This window comes from Rousettus aegyptiacus, unplaced genomic scaffold, assembly GCF_014176215.1.
Source record: "Rousettus aegyptiacus isolate mRouAeg1 unplaced genomic scaffold, mRouAeg1.p scaffold_m13_p_4, whole genome shotgun sequence".
NCBI classification, from domain to species: domain Eukaryota; kingdom Metazoa; phylum Chordata; class Mammalia; order Chiroptera; family Pteropodidae; genus Rousettus; species Rousettus aegyptiacus.
In genome coordinates, this window is record NW_023416307.1 from 147,172,829 (window position 1) to 147,192,842 (window position 20,014).

At 35.7% G+C, this 20,014-nt stretch overlaps 1 long non-coding RNA gene and 1 pseudogene across 4 annotated transcripts in view; one reads left to right on the forward strand and one right to left on the reverse strand.

Annotated features, from left to right (window-relative positions):
• The window catches only part of LOC118601671, a 224,105-nt gene that overhangs the window by 123,211 nt on the left and 80,880 nt on the right, over positions 1-20,014 (reverse strand). For 3 of the 4 annotated variants that reach the window (XR_004950497.1, XR_004950495.1, XR_004950496.1), the window contains one exon: positions 19,048-19,224. This is a non-coding gene — a long non-coding RNA (uncharacterized LOC118601671). Of the gene's footprint in view, positions 1-17,236; positions 17,297-19,047; positions 19,225-20,014 lie in introns of all 4 variants that reach the window. The other variant, XR_004950498.1, reaches the window with a different exon arrangement.
• Positions 3,746-3,864, forward strand: LOC118601827 (annotated as a pseudogene).

The window sequence follows — 20,014 nt, forward strand, 5'->3', positions numbered from 1 at the left end:
CTCATCAAGGATTCATTGAATGGATACATGGGATGGACATGTGTCATGGTCCTGACAGTGAGGTAGTGTCCTGAGGGAATACCGCAGATATAGGGCCAAAATTAAAATGCTGATTCAATCAGGAAATTTTTGAGGTAGCATGTAAATGAAGTTGATTTCCATCTGTGATTTTTAAGGAATAGAGTGGAGCACGCTCAGACCCTGGCCACTGCTTTGTCAACACTCCCGTTGCATTTGATTTTGTGCTCCACAAGATGAACCTGTACAGGCCTACTGAGAATCCCAGGAGCCCTGAAGCCTGACAGCCATCTTCTAAGGAAAGAAGCCCCCTAGTGGCCACTGAGCCACTTTCTTCTGACAAAGACTAATTTATGTGCATTTATCCATTTCACTTTACTTTTAGGTTAATTGTTTTGCCAGGGACTCAAAAAGAGTGAAGACAGTTAAATATGAACTACACATGAATAAGAGAGAGAGCACAGTTATTTTTAAGGTCACCGGTACAAACTCTTGTCATAGCGATACTCAATTTACAGTGGTACTCAGATACTCCAGTCAGATAACTTCATTTGGGAAATACAAATTACAGGTGACCAAAAATACAGCAGAGCACTCAGCTCGAGGTTGTGTATACCAAGTACAATTTTCCCATATGCAGCTAGTTAGGGACCTGAGACCCAGGAGAACTCTATCACTGATGAACCTATTTTTCCTGACTTATATTCATTCAGCATATATTACTGAGTCAATCCTTTGTCTCACTCACTTAATTCAAGGTCTAAATATATAGCAGAATAAAACAGACAGGATCCTTGCCCTTGTGAATCTTACATTCTAGTAGTGATGAAGTCAATATACATTAAACAAAGAAATACTTTCATTTTAGGTGGTGGTAAATTCTAAAATGAAAATATAAGTTGGTATTTAACTAAGAGGAGGAGTGACTTTATATATTGATTGGTGGAAATCTCCTAGAGAAAGTTATATTTGGGCTAAGTGCTAAATGATAGGAAATACTTGACCATGTAATTATCTGGGGGTGAAAACATGCTTAGCACATTCCAGCAACAGCAAGAGGTCCAGTGTGGGGAGAGAGTAATGAGAAGGTAGCATGGCAAAAGGTAGAAAATCTGATGGAGCCAGATCATGTAGAAACTTCTAGACCCTAGTAAGAAGTTTTGAATCAAATTCTGAACATACTAAAAATCAATTGGGGTAAAGGGGATAGGGAGAGGGCAAAGTGGGGAAACTGGACTTTGAGTGGTAAACACACAATAAAATATACAAGTGTCAAATTATAATGTACACCTGAACTTTATATAATTGTATTAACCAATGTTACCCCCATAAACTTAATTAAAATAAAAATCAACTGGAGGATTTTAAACCAAGGAGTGATATCTGATTTCTCTTATGAAAGTTCACCATAGAGCCATGGGGGAAATGGATGGCTGGGGAGAGGGGAAATGAAGCAGAAAATCCAGTTAGGAGGTCATTCTTGGAAATGTCAAGTGATCAGCATGTAATATTAAATTGAGGTCACTGGGAGTTTCTAATATATTTAGCATATTGAATAACCCATTATGATATTTACATTTTTATCTAAAAACCAAATATCTAAAAGTTTATATATTCTCAGGGTATTCCAGTAAGGTTTACTGAATCAAACATTGTTCTTTTTTTTTGCTGTTGCTGTTGTTAGTTAGGCCTTTGTGCTAATTTCCCTTTTGTTGACAGACAGATTTTCTAGTGTTAGAAAACCAGGAGACAGTATTTAACTCTCAGCTCAACCACTATTTGCCAGGTGACCTTGAGCATATCTCTGAGCCATTTTGGGTCACAGTCTCTTTTTCCCAGAATAACAGGGGTCAGCATAGTCTCATCTGGCTCTGAAATTATATCATTGTTCAGATCACTTGTAGTAATTAGAGCTTGGCCTCAATTAGCTTTGTCATTTTTTATTCAGAAGGGAAAATTAATTGACCATGAGCCCAGTAACCTAAATATTGGTTATAAATTTGTGCTGGCTTCATATAATAGTTTCATTTCCTTCAGTGCACTTATAACTCTCTAAAAATATCTAGCTTATTTGGTTTTTACTCCTACCTTCATAATATATGTTTCATACAGCAAAGACCTCTTCCATTAAAAAAAAAAAGCAACAACTCTGTATGTCCAGCCTCTAGAGAAGTACTTAGAATACAGTAGATGTTCAATAAATACTAGCTGAATAAATGCATGAATGAAAGATTTATTACCATGGCGGGAACCCCTATGTACTAGAAGGCACATAAATTTAACAGACAACCAAGTTTTATTTATAAATTGTGAAAGACAAGTACTTTTCGTAATTTTTAAAGTCATGGTATCCTTTGTTTAATTAAAACTTTGCATATAAACAAAATACAAAAATTTAGCTCCAGTTGAAGAAGAAATGGAAAGCCCAGAGTTTTGCCCAAACACAATTCCCTCACAAGCATCCACTGAGATACCTCATTATAATCTCTTGACTGCGAAGATCTTTACAATTCCATAGAAGTTAGAGTTGATTAAACCTCAATAACTTGTTAGCCCTGCCCAAAGCTTGCCACCTCGTTCAACGACTGAGTCTTTGCCAACCACTTCCAGAAAGAGAAATTCACATCATCTAATATTTGAATATCTATGTTAGAAAGTACTGCCTTTATCTGGTAAAAATCTACCTCCCTGGGCTTCATCCAGCCCTCATGAACCTCAGTCAATCACTTGGTTCTCTTTTCTACAGGCCGAATTTTTATTGATTGGTTTCCATAACAGTTTAAGATGAATTAAGCAGAGGTAGATCTCTCTTTTAAAATATTTTTCTGGGATTATTTACATCAATCTCATTCAGGGATTAAAAATTCTTCCATGGGATTATGCTTTTAAAAAGCAGTTAATATGTGGGGAGTGGCGACATGGAAGTTAAAAGGACTGAGAGGCTCATTCTCTGATGCATTCATTAAAAACCTTACTCAAACATCTCGGGTAGGTCTCATTACTGAGGTGTACTTTTCCTTCTAAAGACTGAGTCCCTGTTGCTCCAGATCCTGTCAAGACAACACCAAATTATTTATGGAAATTAGACCAAAGACTTGGATAAATTTTTCCCCATCTACTCAAATTCTGCACATAAAAGAAATGAGGGCAGTAGTTAGCAGCCAGAGGTCATACTACTTTTCCTGAGATTTTAACATAATAGTATTATCTGTTATATGATATAAATAACTATAACCCAAAATCTACCTTCCTTCACTTCTGTACCTTCCTAGGAATTTGGGGGGATCCAAATGTTATATGGCTAGTCGACACTGGAAAAGAGATTCAGGTGTACATTTTGAAAGCAAAAGGAGTTACAATAAGTCATACAATACATATATCTAGAAGGAGATTTGGATAAATATTTGAACAGAAAAAGAGTCATAGAAGAGCTAAAGGAAGAGGGACATTCATGACTCTAGTTGAGATTTTAACTTCCAGAAGAGGTGACATCGATTACAATTGATTATGAAAAGCTGATTTCATCATTATTTGTAATTCTCCTGTTCTCGTGGCTTAAGCTTTCTTTTCCCATCTGATGAATTCTGATTCACATTTCCACAATGACCTCAACTACTACATTTTCTGTAAATCCATGGGAAGCATTCACTCTCTTCTCTAAGCTCACACATATGCAGTTCATACATCCATGTTATTTCTCCTCCTGTATTTAGAATCTACAACTCCTGCCTATGGCCATGCTACCATGAACAAGCCCAATCCTGTCTGATCTCAGAAGCTAAGCAGGGTCAGGCCTGGTTAGTACTTCTATGGGAAACCATCTAGGAAGACCAGGTGCTATAGGCGTAAAAAATAAAAAAATAAAAAATAAGGGCTTGTAAGCTGATAGGGTCCTTGCAATATGTGAGGTCAACCAAGGGTTGCATCACCTAAAAAGAAAGAAAAAAAAGTAGAATCATAACTCCCTGTCTTCTTGTTCTGACTATGAGATCTTCAAAGGCAGGAAACACGTCCCGCTCCTCTTTGTTCTTCCAAATCCTACCAGTATAATTGTAACATTGTAGATAGTCAGTAAATGTTTTTTGAGTAAAGGATAGAAAAAGTAAGCTTGTTTCTGTCTGGATTTCTTGACATCTTATTTCTTCCACAGTTGGTTTATAAATTTAATCTTCTTCAATGTGTTCAAGTCACTCGGGTAATTTTTATGAACCCCAGGAACTCCAGGGGTCCTTTTTGTTAGCTTGAATGCCAGAGCTTTCCATGTATCTTTCTGGACGTTGTCATCAACCCACTCATTGGGATTACATTCTCTCTTTCCAGGCATCCAAATTCTAGATATACCTAATGTCATCTAAACCCAGTGATGACAAGTCAGTAGCAAATTTCCACAGTGAATTTCTAAAGCCTACATAATGGATTTTTTTTTTCCTCCTAGAAATTCTGTTAACATTTTCTTAAATATTCCTTTGTGGGCATAATCTCTGTTTCGATCACCAAGAGGATACTCCATAAACATACTTTATTTGACCTAGATTTAATAAACTCTAATTTTAGGAGCATTTCTCTGTGCCAATCTATTAAAAGGTCAAGTGAAATAACTAACTACACCTAATTTCTATGTCCAGTTTGCTCAGTTCTGAGCTCAGCAGTTTGCACCTGGTGGACCTTCAAGATATAGAATTTGCACAATTGAACCAGCAAATTCTACTTGTCTCTTGACCTATTTGTACGGCTCTGTGTAAATCTTCTTAAAAAGTCGCCACTTCTATCTCTGACTCAAATTTTCCACTGTGATAGTTTGTAATTTTGAACCAGGCCACTTAAACTCTAGCCTGAATTGGTTCCATAAATCCTTTACACAATTTTGACTCATCTATAATTAATCATAATAATAAAATTGTTAAATTCCACTTATTTCCAATACTATAAATCTTTCTTAACAGATAATTTGCGGTATGCCATGATTAGCGGAGTAACATAATTAGCAAATTCCAGAGACCTGGAACATGACCTTGGATTGTATTCTGCTAGTTCTCCTTATCTCATTATCGGTAACTCCAACAGAGGATTAGAAAGGCTGTTACATATAAATCTTTTCCTTCTGGCTCTTTCCTGAGAGCCATATTACAACAGTGAATGTCTCTCCTAATATGCTTTCTAGTTTCTGCTGCTTTTTTTGACTGTCAGGTTTAAGTTCAGCTAAGTAAAATGATAGTTGAGTTCATTTAAATATACACAACGCTGCTCAAAATATTTTATATATATTACATAGTATATATAATAACCCCATATAAAAACCGATTCTACAATCAATGCAAGCTGCTGGTTCTTTTAAAGACTAGTTCTAGAGCTAGCACACTGCCACTTTCAATGCATTCTATTGGTCGAAGCCAGTGCTAACTTCATGGGCATATGACCTGTGCAGTTGTACAGGGCTCCATGCTTAGAAAAAGGCTCTGTGCTAAGTTTAATGCTCTACTATCACCACCTTAAAATTCCTAATAATATTTTTAATTAGGGGCCCCATATTTTCATTTTGCACTAGGCCCCCACAAATTATGGATTTGATCTTAGTCAAAACAAATCACAAGGTCAGCCCGGATTCCAGAGAAGGGGAGACAAGAGATTGAGGTAGTCTACTTGTTGATGGGTTAGACAGCATAAATGTTCAGAGAAGAAAGTAACTGATCTTTGGAGACTAATATGTATTATTTTACTAGGAAGGAAACTAAGGTGGAAGGGGGAAGCAACTTTCACCAACTCACATAGCTGGTCATTTATATCACAGATACAGCTTTGGTACCCAGTAGGTAACCATGGTGCTTAGTCCAGAACACACTGGGGATACAGCCCTGAAACTGAAGGAGCTCCTTCTCTTCTCGTACAGTCACTGGAAATGATTATTTATACATTGGGAGCTAATTTGGACACAGTTTATCTCCTTTCATTATCTCAGCACCCAGTTTGGTTACCCTGGATTGAAATCTCGTCGACAACTCAGATACTTCAGACTCAAATGGATGCAGACAGCCATTTGTCCTTCATTCCCCCTGGGCCAGTTCATGGCTTCCTTCATTCTCAGTCAGGAAAAATGCACTTGGAAGAAGAGAAAGACTGAGTATAGGGGGAAGATCTGACACGAGTTAGAGGAGGACCGTAAATGCTGAAAGAGAGGTTAAGAGGTAAGACCCTCCAATCATGAGCCTGAAGATGAGGTTCAACAGGATAAGGGGATGAAAAACAATTAGAGCAGGATTAGCTTGTAAATTTGAAAACTTAGAAATATAGCAATGTCTAGAAATTTATTGTTAGGTAACCTAATGGTTTGATAGGCTGAGGAATCATAAAAGTATATGGGAAATACATGGTTCTATTTTGATTTTCGATTAGTCTCTTATGAATGAACATTTTGCTTTTTCCATTTTTGTGCTGTTACTGACAGTACTACCCAGAGCCCATGCATTTTAGGGTAGAAGTTCAGTGCCCAAGCCCTTCATCAACATCTACATGGCCTCATTCTAATACTGCCTGTGCTAACCACTAGCTAGGTGACATGGGACAAGACACTTCCCTTCTGTTGCCTTATTCTTCTCATGTGTGAAATTGTGGAAGGAATAGTGCCTAGCTTGTTAAGTCTTGGGTTGGATTAAATGGGATTTCTGGTGCTCAAAATAGAGTCTGAAACACTGTAAATGCTCAATAAATGCTAACTATTGTTTTTTGTCATATGTCCATTCCAATGTAAAATAATTCTACCTTTGAAATCACCATGTCGAGTTTTGAAAGATACCTCAAATTGCTCTTGAAATTTCACCTTGTGCCTGTTTCTCCACATCTATTTCAATTTATCAAATTATTTAATTTTTGCTAAATCTGTTTAGTGATTTAATTTTTTAAAATTTGTTAATTGAAATATCTTGAGTATATTCACATCTTTAGATACTTGTCTTTCTTTTCCTGTTTCATGACTTCTCATTTTTCTATTGGGTGGTTCATTGCTATGTTATGAATTTGGAAAATTAACACCAAAAAATGTAAAAAGGAAAAAAAGCCTTTATCCAAATGGATTGCTTTCAAATACCCAGAAAGTTTGTCTTTTGTCTCTTATTTTATACTATTCTTTGACAAACAGTTTTGGGGTTCCCTTAGTTATCTTAGGCAATAAAAACTTTCTTCTTTTGATACTGTGTTATGAGTATATATTTTTTGTTTTTATGTTTTTGATCATTCTAGACCTTAGGGTTTTGATGAAGAAAGTGGGGTACTTTAGGTAGCATTTGTACAGCCAACATCTGTGATGATGTGAGATTTGAGCCAGGAACAATAGGAGGAGAATGAGCTAGCCATGTGCAGAGGCACAGGGAAGAGGAGATGCAAAGACCCTAAAGATCTGTTATGTCTAAGCAACAGCAAAGTGGTCAGTGTGGCTGAGTGATCCAAGTGTCTGAGGGGAGAAATGGGCAGAGATCAGCTCTGAAGGAAATCTTCGTCACCACAGTTTTTTTACCTGTTGTATTATAGTGGCCTCTATTATAAGTGACCCAATGTCAGACAGGAACTCAGGGACCTACTAATACAGAGAGCAGTGTCTGTGGCATGAATAAAAGTGACTTAGCCATTAGAGTGAGGGGGAGTTAAATCAGAGTTTGTTAATTTTTCAAAATGAGATAATTTTAAAGCAAAAGTCATGAAACGGAAAAAGAAATGCAAATGACCATATGCGTTATATCAAATAACCCAGGGAGATATCATATATAAAGAAAAAAGAAAAGGCTACACATAATGGCATATACTGGAAAATTCTCCAGAACAAATGCATTATGGAAATGTACTATGAAAAAGGTTACTAATCAAGTAATTCCAAGAAATGTAAAAACTATATCTTTCTTGATGAACAGGTAAATGGCATTATTGTATGGAAGAATCCACTGGAGTATGTAGTTGTACATGATTTATGTGTGTGAGATGTGAGCATGCTCATGCGTGAGAGAGAGAGAGAGAGAGAGAGAGAGAGAGAGAGAGAGAGAGAAGGAATGAGAATAAATGAAAGAAATTTCAGATTTCAGAACTAATACAAGGTCTCACTGACCTTTTCTCTAGCTTTTGAATTCCATCAACCACAGACAGACTGTGCAGTGTGCAGCTGGTGCTGCTCATTGAGCCACAATCCTGGAATGAGTCGGTTTAATTAAGGTGAGACTATTATGTGCAACAGTCATGCTTAATCTCCTAAATCAACAAGCCTGCCATGCTATACTTTAGATTTTAAAGCAGAGTTTTTTCTCCAAGAACAGTTGCTAAATGATGGACTAAACATCAATGGGAGGAGTGGACAAAACCTGCCAGTGCAAGTGGCAAGCTGCACTGTTTTTAAGAAAGTTTCCTGCGAACACGGCAACAGGAACACTGAAACAGGCTTTCCTTACCTGAAGCAGAGCCACTCCCTTGGAATAGATCACATTTGAGCATAATCTTTAGAGTTCTGTCAAACGTAAACCTGGAGCTCTGGAAGATGGACAGTTGTGAGGGATTATATTCAGCTCATGATGAGCAATATGCAGCATCCCTGGACCATTCCTGAGATCTAGTCCCATCCTCCTGGTCCTGTGACTCCCTTGGGCGGTACTGATTAAATCAGATGTGAAGTCCTGCTCTGGAGTACCTTCCGTGTGGACCAGTCGCTTTCAGTTATTGAGGACTTTTTTTCATACAATTTGCAATATTTTTGATAAAATTTTTATATTATTGTTTTCATAATCCTGCTTCCTAAAGTTATATCCAAGTTGCCAAAGTAGAGATTGGATGTTCCCAAATTTACAAATATCTATCTTCCCACACACACACCCACACACACTTTTTGATGTCTTGGATGTTTACAGAAGTGACTCACTTTATTGCTTATGTTGTTGGCATCTTATCATGTTAATCCTTAGAGGCTCACTTTAATTATAAGTTTTGGGGACACCTGATATTATGTTATGTAGAGACCATGTGCTTTTTGTGGAAAGCGAAGCACTGACCACAGACTGCAGTCCCAGTCACAGCAGCGTGCAGACCTGGGCTGGAGTGCTGGGCCCAAGGGGACTTAATGGACTTTACAAGATATTTACATAAAGTGGCCCAAAATTGCAAATCGGTACCCATAACCATAGCTGAGAAAATAAACCAGAACCAGAATGATAAAAGCAGTAGAAAACAACAAGACCAAACAAGTGAGGGAGGACAGGAGTCAGGAAAGGTATGAAGAACAAGCCCCGAAATTGAAGTTAAGACGGACTGTCCAGACAGGCTGAGGACAGAAGCTGTGACTAACCTAAGGCCACATGGGCACCATTTTCTTATCGGTTTTGGCTTGCATATCTAGAGTAGAGGTCTGCCGAATTATAAGGAACACGGAGAAACACACATCAGATGTTGTCCTAAAAATTAAGCATATTGTTCAGACATGAGAAAGAAGAAAATCCTGCCATTTGTAACAACATAGATGAACCTGGAGGGTGTTAGTGTTAGGTAAAATAAATCAGACAGAAAGACATATACTGTATGATCTCACCTAAACATGTAATTTAAGAAAGCCAAACTCATAGAAACAGAGAGTAGAATGGTAATTACCAGGGGCTGGGAGATGTTGACCAAAAGGTATAAATAATTAGTTGTAAGATGAATAAGTTCTAGGGCTATAATGTACAACATGGCAATTTTAGTGCATAACATTGTATTATATCCTTGAAAGTTGCTAAGACAATAGATTTTAAATGCTCTCACCACAAATAAAGAAGTGACAATTATGGGATGTGATGGAGGTGTTATATTAGCTAATGCTATGATGGTAATCATTTTGCAGAATATAAGTGTATTAAATCAACATGCTCAAACTTACTTGATGTTACAATGTCAATTATATCTTAATAAAGCCAGAAGAGTAGAAAATTAAAAATTAAGGATATTGAAAGCTTGATATTTCTCAGTGTCTGCTACTATAAAATCACAATGCTATAATACTTTTTTAAAATCGTGGCATAGCCAGTTCTTCAAAGGAGTTGTCCTCACTACCTCAATCACAGACTGAGCTATCATTGTGCCTGGTTTCCTCAGCCTCTGTAGTTAGGATGGAAAACATGGCCCTACCTGTGCCAGTATAAGTCCCTGACCTCATACTGCTAGGAAGGGATAATGGGGCTTTTAGAATATGAGGCCAAGGCTACCAGAAGCTTACTGCCCTCCCAGTCTTGGAAGGCATTTCTACTGTAGAAGCAAGAGACCCTCACAGAATAAAGAACAGAAATGCAAGGCAGAGAAGGAGAAAGAATTACAGTATGCTCCTGTCCTGATCTAGGGAGGGTCAGGTCTTGCCTTAGACAAGAGGTCCCCAAACCCCTGGCCACAAACCGGTACTAGTACAGGTCTGTGGCCTGTTAGGAACTGTGCCACACAGCAGGAGGTGAGCGGTGGGCAAAAAAGCGAAGCTTCATCTGTATCTGCAGCCGCTCCCCAGCGCTATCATCACTGCCTCAGCTCCACCTCAGAGCATCAGGCATTAGATTCTCATAGAAGCACTGGTCCCTGGTGCCAAAAAAGGTTGGGGACCGCTGATTTAATTGGAAAATTTAGAGTTAGGAAATGATATTCTTTATAAAACAAATCTTCCATTCTTTTAATATTAATGGAAAACTTTATAAGCATGGAAAGAGTTAAGGCACAATGATGTTTTAATAACTTATTGATAATTGATATTAACTTACACTAAATTAGTTTAACAGCCAGGTTACAAATCAATTAGAATCTATCCAACTATTATAAATCTTGGTGATATCTTCAAAAATGATATGCTGATAGTCATTTAATATATAATTGGTGTGAAAAATACATTTACATGCACACATGTAGGTTTGTGCATACATATACAGATATACAGTACGCAATATAAATCAAATGTCTTATTAGCCTTTAACAAAAAGATACTGCTTCTAAAACATTCATCATCTTGATTATAATTGGGCCCATAAAAAAATCTGCCAGCCATATCTGAGAACTCCTTTCCCCAGGGACTACTACGCAGTTTTCTTACCTATTTTTCTTTCCAATGAATTTTCATTTCCAACATATTTCTATTCTGTGGCCTTTGCTTCCAAAGACCCTCGAGAGAATGAGCTTTGTCTCACTGGGCACAGCTGTCTGCATTAGAGACATCAATGCCAGTTGCTTTCATGCTCATAGGAACCCCACTACTTTTTTCCAAGAGTTCCTATACGTTGGACAGGCCCGTCCCTCGATTCGCCACAGGACATTATTTTTATTTTAACATAATCAAAAGTTCAGAAATTACGAAAAGGAAATTCAATCCAGAGCATTTTTTTTTTCCATTTTCACCTGATATATATAGCTTGGAGATCTTTTTCAATTAAAATATTAAAATTTACTTCATTAGTTTTTAACTGTTACATAGGTATGCAGCATGCTTGTACCATAATTTTAATTTAACAGAAAATTTAGAATGAGGAAATGATATTCTTTGCAAAACAAATTTAACATTCTTGTAATAGATTACTTTATGAGTATCGAAAGAGCCTGGAAATTGCACATAAAGAGCTTTCTTAGCATTTTAAAATCTGCTGCATTGCTGCTCAGTTGTATGGCATCATCACGATTGATTTAATTTGTCACATAATAATTGACATCAGACTACTCTGTGCTACTGCAAAATGTAGTATAATAAATGCCCTCTGTACCAATAACTCTGTGAGTAAGATAAAGTTCTAGAAGTGTTGTTGCTGCACAGGATTTGTATGTGCGTGCGTGCGTAGCACTTATTGCCAGATTTCTATCTAGAAATATTGTACCGGGTTACCTTCCACCAAAATTATTTTTACTCATAAAGTATCCTTAATGTCAGTGTGATTAAAACCCAAAGGATAAAACAAGAAAAAAGAAACAAAATAATAAAATAAAAAGGCAACAGGTTGAGTGACTGGTAGGTTGAGTACTGAGATCTAGATGATGTCGATTGTCAGCTCAGATAAAGGTGCCAGTTTACAAAACCAGTTTTTGAATTGCAGATCTTTTCTTATTTCACAATTGGGTATAAGAGACTGTGACTCTGTTATTATCAAATCTGCCAATCTTATAAGTAAAAAGGTATTTCTGAAGAGTATTTCCTTAATTATCCTTAATGTTAAATGTTTATTTTATGTATTAACCATGTGTTTGCTTCTGTTAGACCAAATTATTCATTCAGACCTTGTGCCCAATTTTAGTTTTAGTTATTTCAATTTTCCAATAAATGTTAAGAATTCTGTGTGTATCAAAGATACTGGCTGATTTCAATTATGTTGTCTTGCCTAGTGTTTTGTTTTTGATTTGTAATATTTTTAATCATAAAAATGTTTAAAACTTATTTTAACTTCTGGATTTTGTGTCATGCTTAGAAAGAAATCCCTCATTCACTGATGTTTTCTTATGATATATTGACCCTCTTCTTTTTTATATTTAAATAATTATTTTGAAATTTGTGTGGGTAGACAAGAAGTACATTATGTGGATTTTTTTTCTAATAAGCATTTTAAGTTTTCAGATATCATTTATGTAATGATTCACCTTTACTATACTAATTTCATGTATCATATTTATGCAAGATCCCATTATTTATTGGATCTATTTCTAATGTCTCAATTCTGGTGCCTTTGATTCCTTTATTATTTTTCCTGAGGCTCTGGAAGGGCTAACAGATGACCCTCAGATATCCCCACAGCAACAATACCACCAGATGACAGGGAAGCAAAATGTCTGGTGTTCTAAAGAAAGTGATATCCAGTCATGCTTTCCTTCAAGAATAAAGCTACAAACAATGTTGAAGATGCAAGAGCTATACAAATATTGTTGACAAAAATTTCTAGAATTATTTGAAAACAAACTCTAGACGAACCAAGATCTTACTAACAAGACACTAGAAAAAGAAATCGGTAGTAAACATTAAATGATTATATATCTAACTCCTAAGAAGAGCACCCTAGGAATAAAAATGGACTAGAAGCCTAACAGCCCTTGTGTGGACTGCATTTAGCCTTGGGGCAATCTGAGAGGACCCAGAATATCTTAAACCCTCCATTTCGAAAAAAGTGATCTCAGACTACTATTGCCCAGCCTCCTAGAAAAAGCAACTATTCTATCAAAGAAAGTAACACCAAAATAACTTCATTTTTTCACAAATAATCTTTCATATACATTGTCCAACATACTTGAGATTAAAAAACAATAATTTATCAATTTCCCCTTATATTCCAAATTCCACTTAATTGTAACTTTATATATTTCTTTTCCAGTTTTCTAGTGAATAATAACCTAGAAACTACAACACATATTTATTTGACTTACTGAATTCTAATGTTAATTGGTACTGTTAAACTTTTCCTCGATAATACAAGAAATTTAGAGCAATTTAACTCCATTTGTCACCTCCCAAAATATATTTTATTCTGGTTATATATATATTAACAATGTAATGCATTAATATAATTGTGTTATACAAAGTTTATTGTCCACACTTCTACTACATTTGTTGCTCATTAGTTTTTCCTGGATCTCTCAACCTCTTTTTAGTTTAATTTATTTCTCAAATAATAACTTTTCACTTTTAACTTTGAAGTATAAGCTAGTGATTTTTTTAGTCTTCACTCACTTGTGAAATATACATTTTCTGACTACAGAACTCAAGGTTGGTAGGTATTCTTTTGACACATTCAATGTATCATTCTACTTTCTTCTTTGTTACTAGTAAGAGGTCAGGTATTTGTCACTGTTTGAAAGTATTCTCTTTATCTTTAGTATTCTACAGTTCCATTATGATATGTTGCAGTATGGGCATCTTTTGTTTACTTGTTTGGAATTAATGTGTCTAGGATCTGAAACTTGATACCTTTCTTTAGAAAAATTCTTAGCCCTTAGTTTTTCAAGTATTGGTAGTTTTTTATTTTCTCTCTGCTCTCCCGGAACTTGAGTTTCTTGTGTGTCCTTGCATCCTTGATAACTTTTACTTTCTAATCTATATTTGATTAGTCTCCTTATCTTCTCTTATTCATTTCTTAAATTCAATTATTACAGATTTTTTTAGTTATAGACTTTCACTTTAGTTCATTTGCAAAAATGCCATGTATTTTAAATAATTTTCTTTTTCATGCTGATATTTTAACACTTGGCTTTTTAGCTTTTGAACTTGGTAGATATAAATGTCCAATATACAATGATTAACAGATAAATAAACAGAAACGATGCTATATGTAATGAACAACAACAACAAAAATCTCTAAAATATTGTCCTGGAAATTATAGCCAGTACCATAAGGCAAGAAAAACAAAAGACATAAATAAATATTACAAGGGAAAAGTGATTATTATCTAGAGAAGATATTATTCTATATATAGAAAACTATGGCATCTTTACAGATCTGTGTTTTCATCACAGAAATTTAAAAGTATAATAAAAGTTATTATGGGCAGTTTTTATGGAAATATACATGAAAATTATTTGAAAAGCACACTGTATAAAAACTACTGAAAGAAATAGAAAAGCAAAATAATCCTTTATCTATTGAAAACATTGTTAATTGTAATAATATTAAACTTTCTAAATAAGGAAACCTTAAGTCCAGATGCTTCAGAGGTGAGTCTATCAAGTACCTAAGGAAAAAAATCAAACCATTCTTACACAAACTCTTTTAAAATACAAAGGAAAAGGAAACTTTTCTCAACTCATTTTATTAACACTGCACAGCCTTGATACTAAAATTTGACAAAGATAAATTGAAAAATGAACAAAAAATGACCAGTATTACACATGAACAAAAATATAAAATTCCTTAAGTTTTGCCAAATTTATCTAGCAATATATTAAAAGGTTAATACTTCAAAGGGAAGATAGGAAAGCAAAAAGAACCTAGAAAGGGTAAGAGAAATAAAAGTATATAACAAAATGGTAGATTTAAGTGCAAATATATCAGTAATTATATTAAATATGAGTAAATACTCCAAATTATTAAAAATAACTATATAATGTTTAAAAAATATTCTAAAATATAAGATAAGAAAAGGGTGAAATTAAATAATTAAAAATACATTTTCATTTCCATATGTGCAACAAGAGAAAGCTGAAATGAAAATCAGTGACTATTCTTGGGTCCATTGGAAAAATGAATTTACAGGGTCAACTACCATTCTGAAATCTAGAAAGATAGGTGAATTCGGAATGTCACAGCTAAGAACCTCTGGAGCCATAAGCTAGTAGGAACATGAAAGAACAGATAGGTAATATAAGCAGAGAGACTGAAACTCTAAGAATGAAAAGAATATACTAGAATTCAAAAATATTATAATAGAAACAAATGCCTTCTTCGTACTCACTGGTAGTCCAGACATGGCCAAGAAAAGGATCAGTGGGCTTGAACACAGATCAGAAGAAACTTCCCAAATTTAAATCCAAAGACAGAAAAAGGATGAAAATAATTCACGGGAATAAAACATTGAAGAGTTGTGAGAAGATTTTAAAAGATGTAACATAAGAGTAATTGGAATTCCAGATGAAGAAAGAGAATAAAGCAGGGAAAAAACGTGAAGTAATTATGGCTGAAAACTTTTCAAAATTAATAGCAGATACCAAATCATAGATCCAGGAAGCTTAGAGAACACCAAGCAGAATAAATATCCAAAAATACACACTTAGACATATTATATTCCAACTGTAGAAACCCAAAGACAAAGAAGAGACCCTGAATGAAGCCAGAGGGGGAAACCTTGCCTACAGAAGAACAAAGATAACAATTACTAAGACCTCTCATCAGAGACCACACAAGGAAGAAGATAGCGAAGTGAAACACTTTAAGTATTGAGGAAATCCCACCAACCTAGAATTCTATGTGCAACAATATTATCTTTCAAAAGTTAAGGAAAATAAAGTCTTTTCATTCAATAAAACTTGAGAGAATTCATTATCAACATATTTGTCATGCAAGAAATGTTAAAAGAAATTCTTTGGAAAGAATGGAAATTATATTGATCAGAAATTTGGATCTACATAAAGAAAGGATAGCCTCAGAACGGCTAAACATAAATGTAAAATAAAACATTTTGTTTGATTTTTAGTTTATCTAAAAATAATTGTTTAAGGTAATAATAGTAACAATATGTTTGAATAATTATGTCACCTGAGTAATTATGCCACCTGAATAACAGCAATGTTATAAGGGATGGAAAGGAAGAAAATATACTAATAGTGTTAATGGAAGTTGAAAGGTTAGACATTGTATGATTCTAATTATACAACATTTAGGAAAAGGTAAAACTCTAGTGATGATAAAAGGATTAGCAGATGCCAGGAGTTTCAGTGGGCAACAGGGTTGAATACTAAAGTACAAGGTATCTTTTAAAGCAATGAAACTATTCTGTATGGTAATGTAATGGTGGATACCTGACACTATGCACTGATCAAAACCCATAGAACTTTACAGGTCAAACAGTAAATTTTAATATATGTAAATTTTAAAAACTAATTTAGTAAGTCAGGGGATTCCTGGATGGAATGTAGAATATGACCAAAAATTCTAACTGTTCTAACAGTATATGAAACCTTACTGAAGGAGGTAGAGGAAAAATGAGCAGAGTCTGTAACACTAAAGGCAAAACAAACTCTACATAAGCACTGTACTTAGTTGGTAAGCTTTTTTCCTAATTGAATTATGAGTTAATGATTCTAATGCTGCTATTTTTATACTGGAATTGAACAATTAAGTGAAAGAGTGGTACATGGTCAGATCCAGGTTTCTTACGGCTGGAATGGGAATTTATAGGTAAGCGAGAGGAAGAGATGAGGATGTTATTTATAATAATGAGTTAGATTTGAAAACAGTATAAACTCATGTTTAACCGAATACAGATGCGTATAGTTACATGGATAAAAATTTATAGATTGGAACATATACACAGGTTAGAATGTATAAATGTGTTTCCTTCTGTCTGCTGAGAGGACCTGGAGGCAATAATACCAAAATAGCAACAAGCGCAGTTAATACCAGATCTTTGTTTCTAATACTGTTGTTCTCCATTAGTATTCGGAACCAGTGCTCCATGGAGAAATGACTGACTCTAGAAATGGGGTTGCAAATACACAAAATCACCCTGGAGCATCTTATAGGGCCAGAAAGTAATAAAGTCCTTCTGAAAAAGTACTCACAATGATGAGGTTACGTCGAAAGGACACAGGAGGGACCTGCAAGAGCGTACATGTCCGGAGCTGGAACAATTTGAGCAAAAAAGTAAGGGAGTCTGGATCTAATCCAAAGCATAAAATCAAAATCCACAAATCCATACTGACATAAATGACTGAATAAATGAGAGAAAAAAGACAAGGAATTAGATATTATTTATTTAGATATTCTGCCCTTAAGAAGGTAGATGTAATTTTCACTGTTAGCATGGGCTGCACATAGTAACATTCCTTCAAATAGTACAGTATGCAAGGGCAGGGGGGCGGCGAACAGGCAATATTATAGTGAAGGGAAACCTGACAAACACTGCTTCATCTAAGTGATCTGTATAATCAAGGTCAATACCAAAAGTAATTAGTCATGTTCAGAGCATGTACCCTTAATATGACAGATGAAAATGACACTTGATCTCTGTGATCTTCTTTCCCAAAACTCATAACACCAATCCAATAATGAGAAAAACAGACGAATCCCAATCGACAGACATTCTACAAAATATCTGACAAGTACTCCTCAAAACCATTGAGGTCATTAAAAAAAAAAAAAAAAAAAGACAAGTTTGAAAAACTGGCACAGCCAAGGGAAGCCTAAGGAGACATGGAAACTAAATGTAATGTGATAGGTTTCTTGTAAGTATCCTGGAACAGGAAAAGGACATTCAGCGAAAACTAAGGACATCTAAATAAAGTATGGACTTTAATAATACTGAATCGCATTGGCTCATTAATTCTAACTAATGTGTCATACTGCTGTAAGATGGTAATCAAAGAGGAAACTGGCTGTGGATGTATCAAAACACTCTGTACTACATTCGCAATTTCTCTCTAACTGTAAAAGGGTTCTAAAATTAAGTTTATTTTTAAAAAACTTGCATGCACAACACATACACAAAACACTCATACCCTACCAACACCAACCAAGAACAAAATACTTTTGAGGTTACAGTAATATAAGCAAAACAGACTTTAAGGAAAAGCATTATTAGAGATGAAAATATGATTCAATTTACCAGAAAAATGTAATAATTCTAAATTTATTCATCTAATAACATATGTTAATATAAAGAAAAAGGAAGCACAGAAAGAACTAGGCAAATATGCAGTCACACTGGGAGATTAAAAGACACTCTCAGTCATCCGCAGGAAAGATGAACCAAAACAAAAATTCACTAAGGATACAGTGCATTTAAATACCATGGCATTTAGTGTTGTGAGATACTGCCCAAGTGCTACAGGATTATAGTTTCCTTGGTCCCACAAACTAAATGCCAAGTTATTATCACAAACAAACTGTCCCTATACCTTTCCAAATGCTCCTGGGGGCAGGGCCAACAACTCCCACTTCTCTCCAGGGCGGTACACACTGCTTGAACCACATAATCTAAATCAGACCCTCTTCTGTGATACAATCATGCTATCGTGTGTGTGTGTGTGTGTGTGTGTGTGTGTGTGTGTGTGTATTTCCATCGCAGCCCGTTCACAACATGATCTCTACAATGACATGCCAGTCTCCCACAGTGGAATGTACCTTGTTACACACGTTTGACCAAATGGCATCGCAAAGTTATAAAATCAATTTTTATAATTCTAACAGCAGTAAACATTTATTAAGCCCTTACTTATTTAGCACTTTGCTTAAATTTTCTAGCTGTAAAAAAGAAATATCAATTGCTATTTTATTCTAAGACTTAAGTGGTGTGTAATGTCTTTAAAGCTGTTAGCACAATGCCTGAGATGATAAGGTTTCAATTGAGTGGCGCTATTATGAAATTACTTACAGTATAAACGGCTTCCTGTGAAGCTGTGGAAGTCCAACCCAGGAGAGATGTGGATGTCAGGGCCCTTAGCCCAGCAAGAGGCACATAGGATTACCCAGGACAGTCTGAAGTTGCACTTGAGAGGAAAAACATCACTGCCGAAGCACCTTCCGGTTTATATCTGGATAGTGTTCAATTCTGAGGATATGACAATATGGAAAGAAAATCAGAGAGTGGCGTTGGTAGCCTGGCAGACTGGAGTGAGGGCCTGCTTCAGTGTGTGTGGTTCTGCACAGGTGCTATGTTTGGGAGAGAGCTGGCGTCCCCCCTTTTACTGCTCACAGAGAACATGAACGTCCTCTAACCCTGGGTGCATCGTGGGGTGCATCTAGTGCGAAATAAAAAGGAAAGATGCCTCTCTGAGTCCATATAGACCCAGAGCTTCTGAAAAGTTCTGCTCGACTCAAGTCCCTGTTCATGCTTCTTAACGGAAAGGCTGAAAGAGTCAGGTGTCAGAGATGGCAAGGAAAAAAACTTGAGGGGTAGAATGTCAGACATAAAACCCTCTGCTCTTTGATTTCCCTTAAGGTCAGTGACACAAAGACAAAGGACAGAATGAGAGGAGTCATCCCAATATTTTTTTGGCTTCAAGAGTAGTCACATGCTAACAGTGGCCGAAGCTCCCAATTAGCCTCTCTGCTCAAATAGCCAGCCACTTGACATTAACCCTAAACGTTATTTCAGTTCTAGGCCTTGCCTTTAGGTCTCCTTCATGGCTTACTGTGTGTCAGCCACAGGGCCACTTAGTGTCATTGGGAAGCCTGCTATGATATTTTCTTTGAAGTGATGGGCAATATTTTCTCTCACATCCCATCTACCAATTTGGGAGTCAACACTACTGTGGGCATATGTGTGTGTATTGCAAAAATCATAAAACCATAAAAAGATGAAAATGTTCATACTGTTTATCAGAAGCTCAATGTTCCAT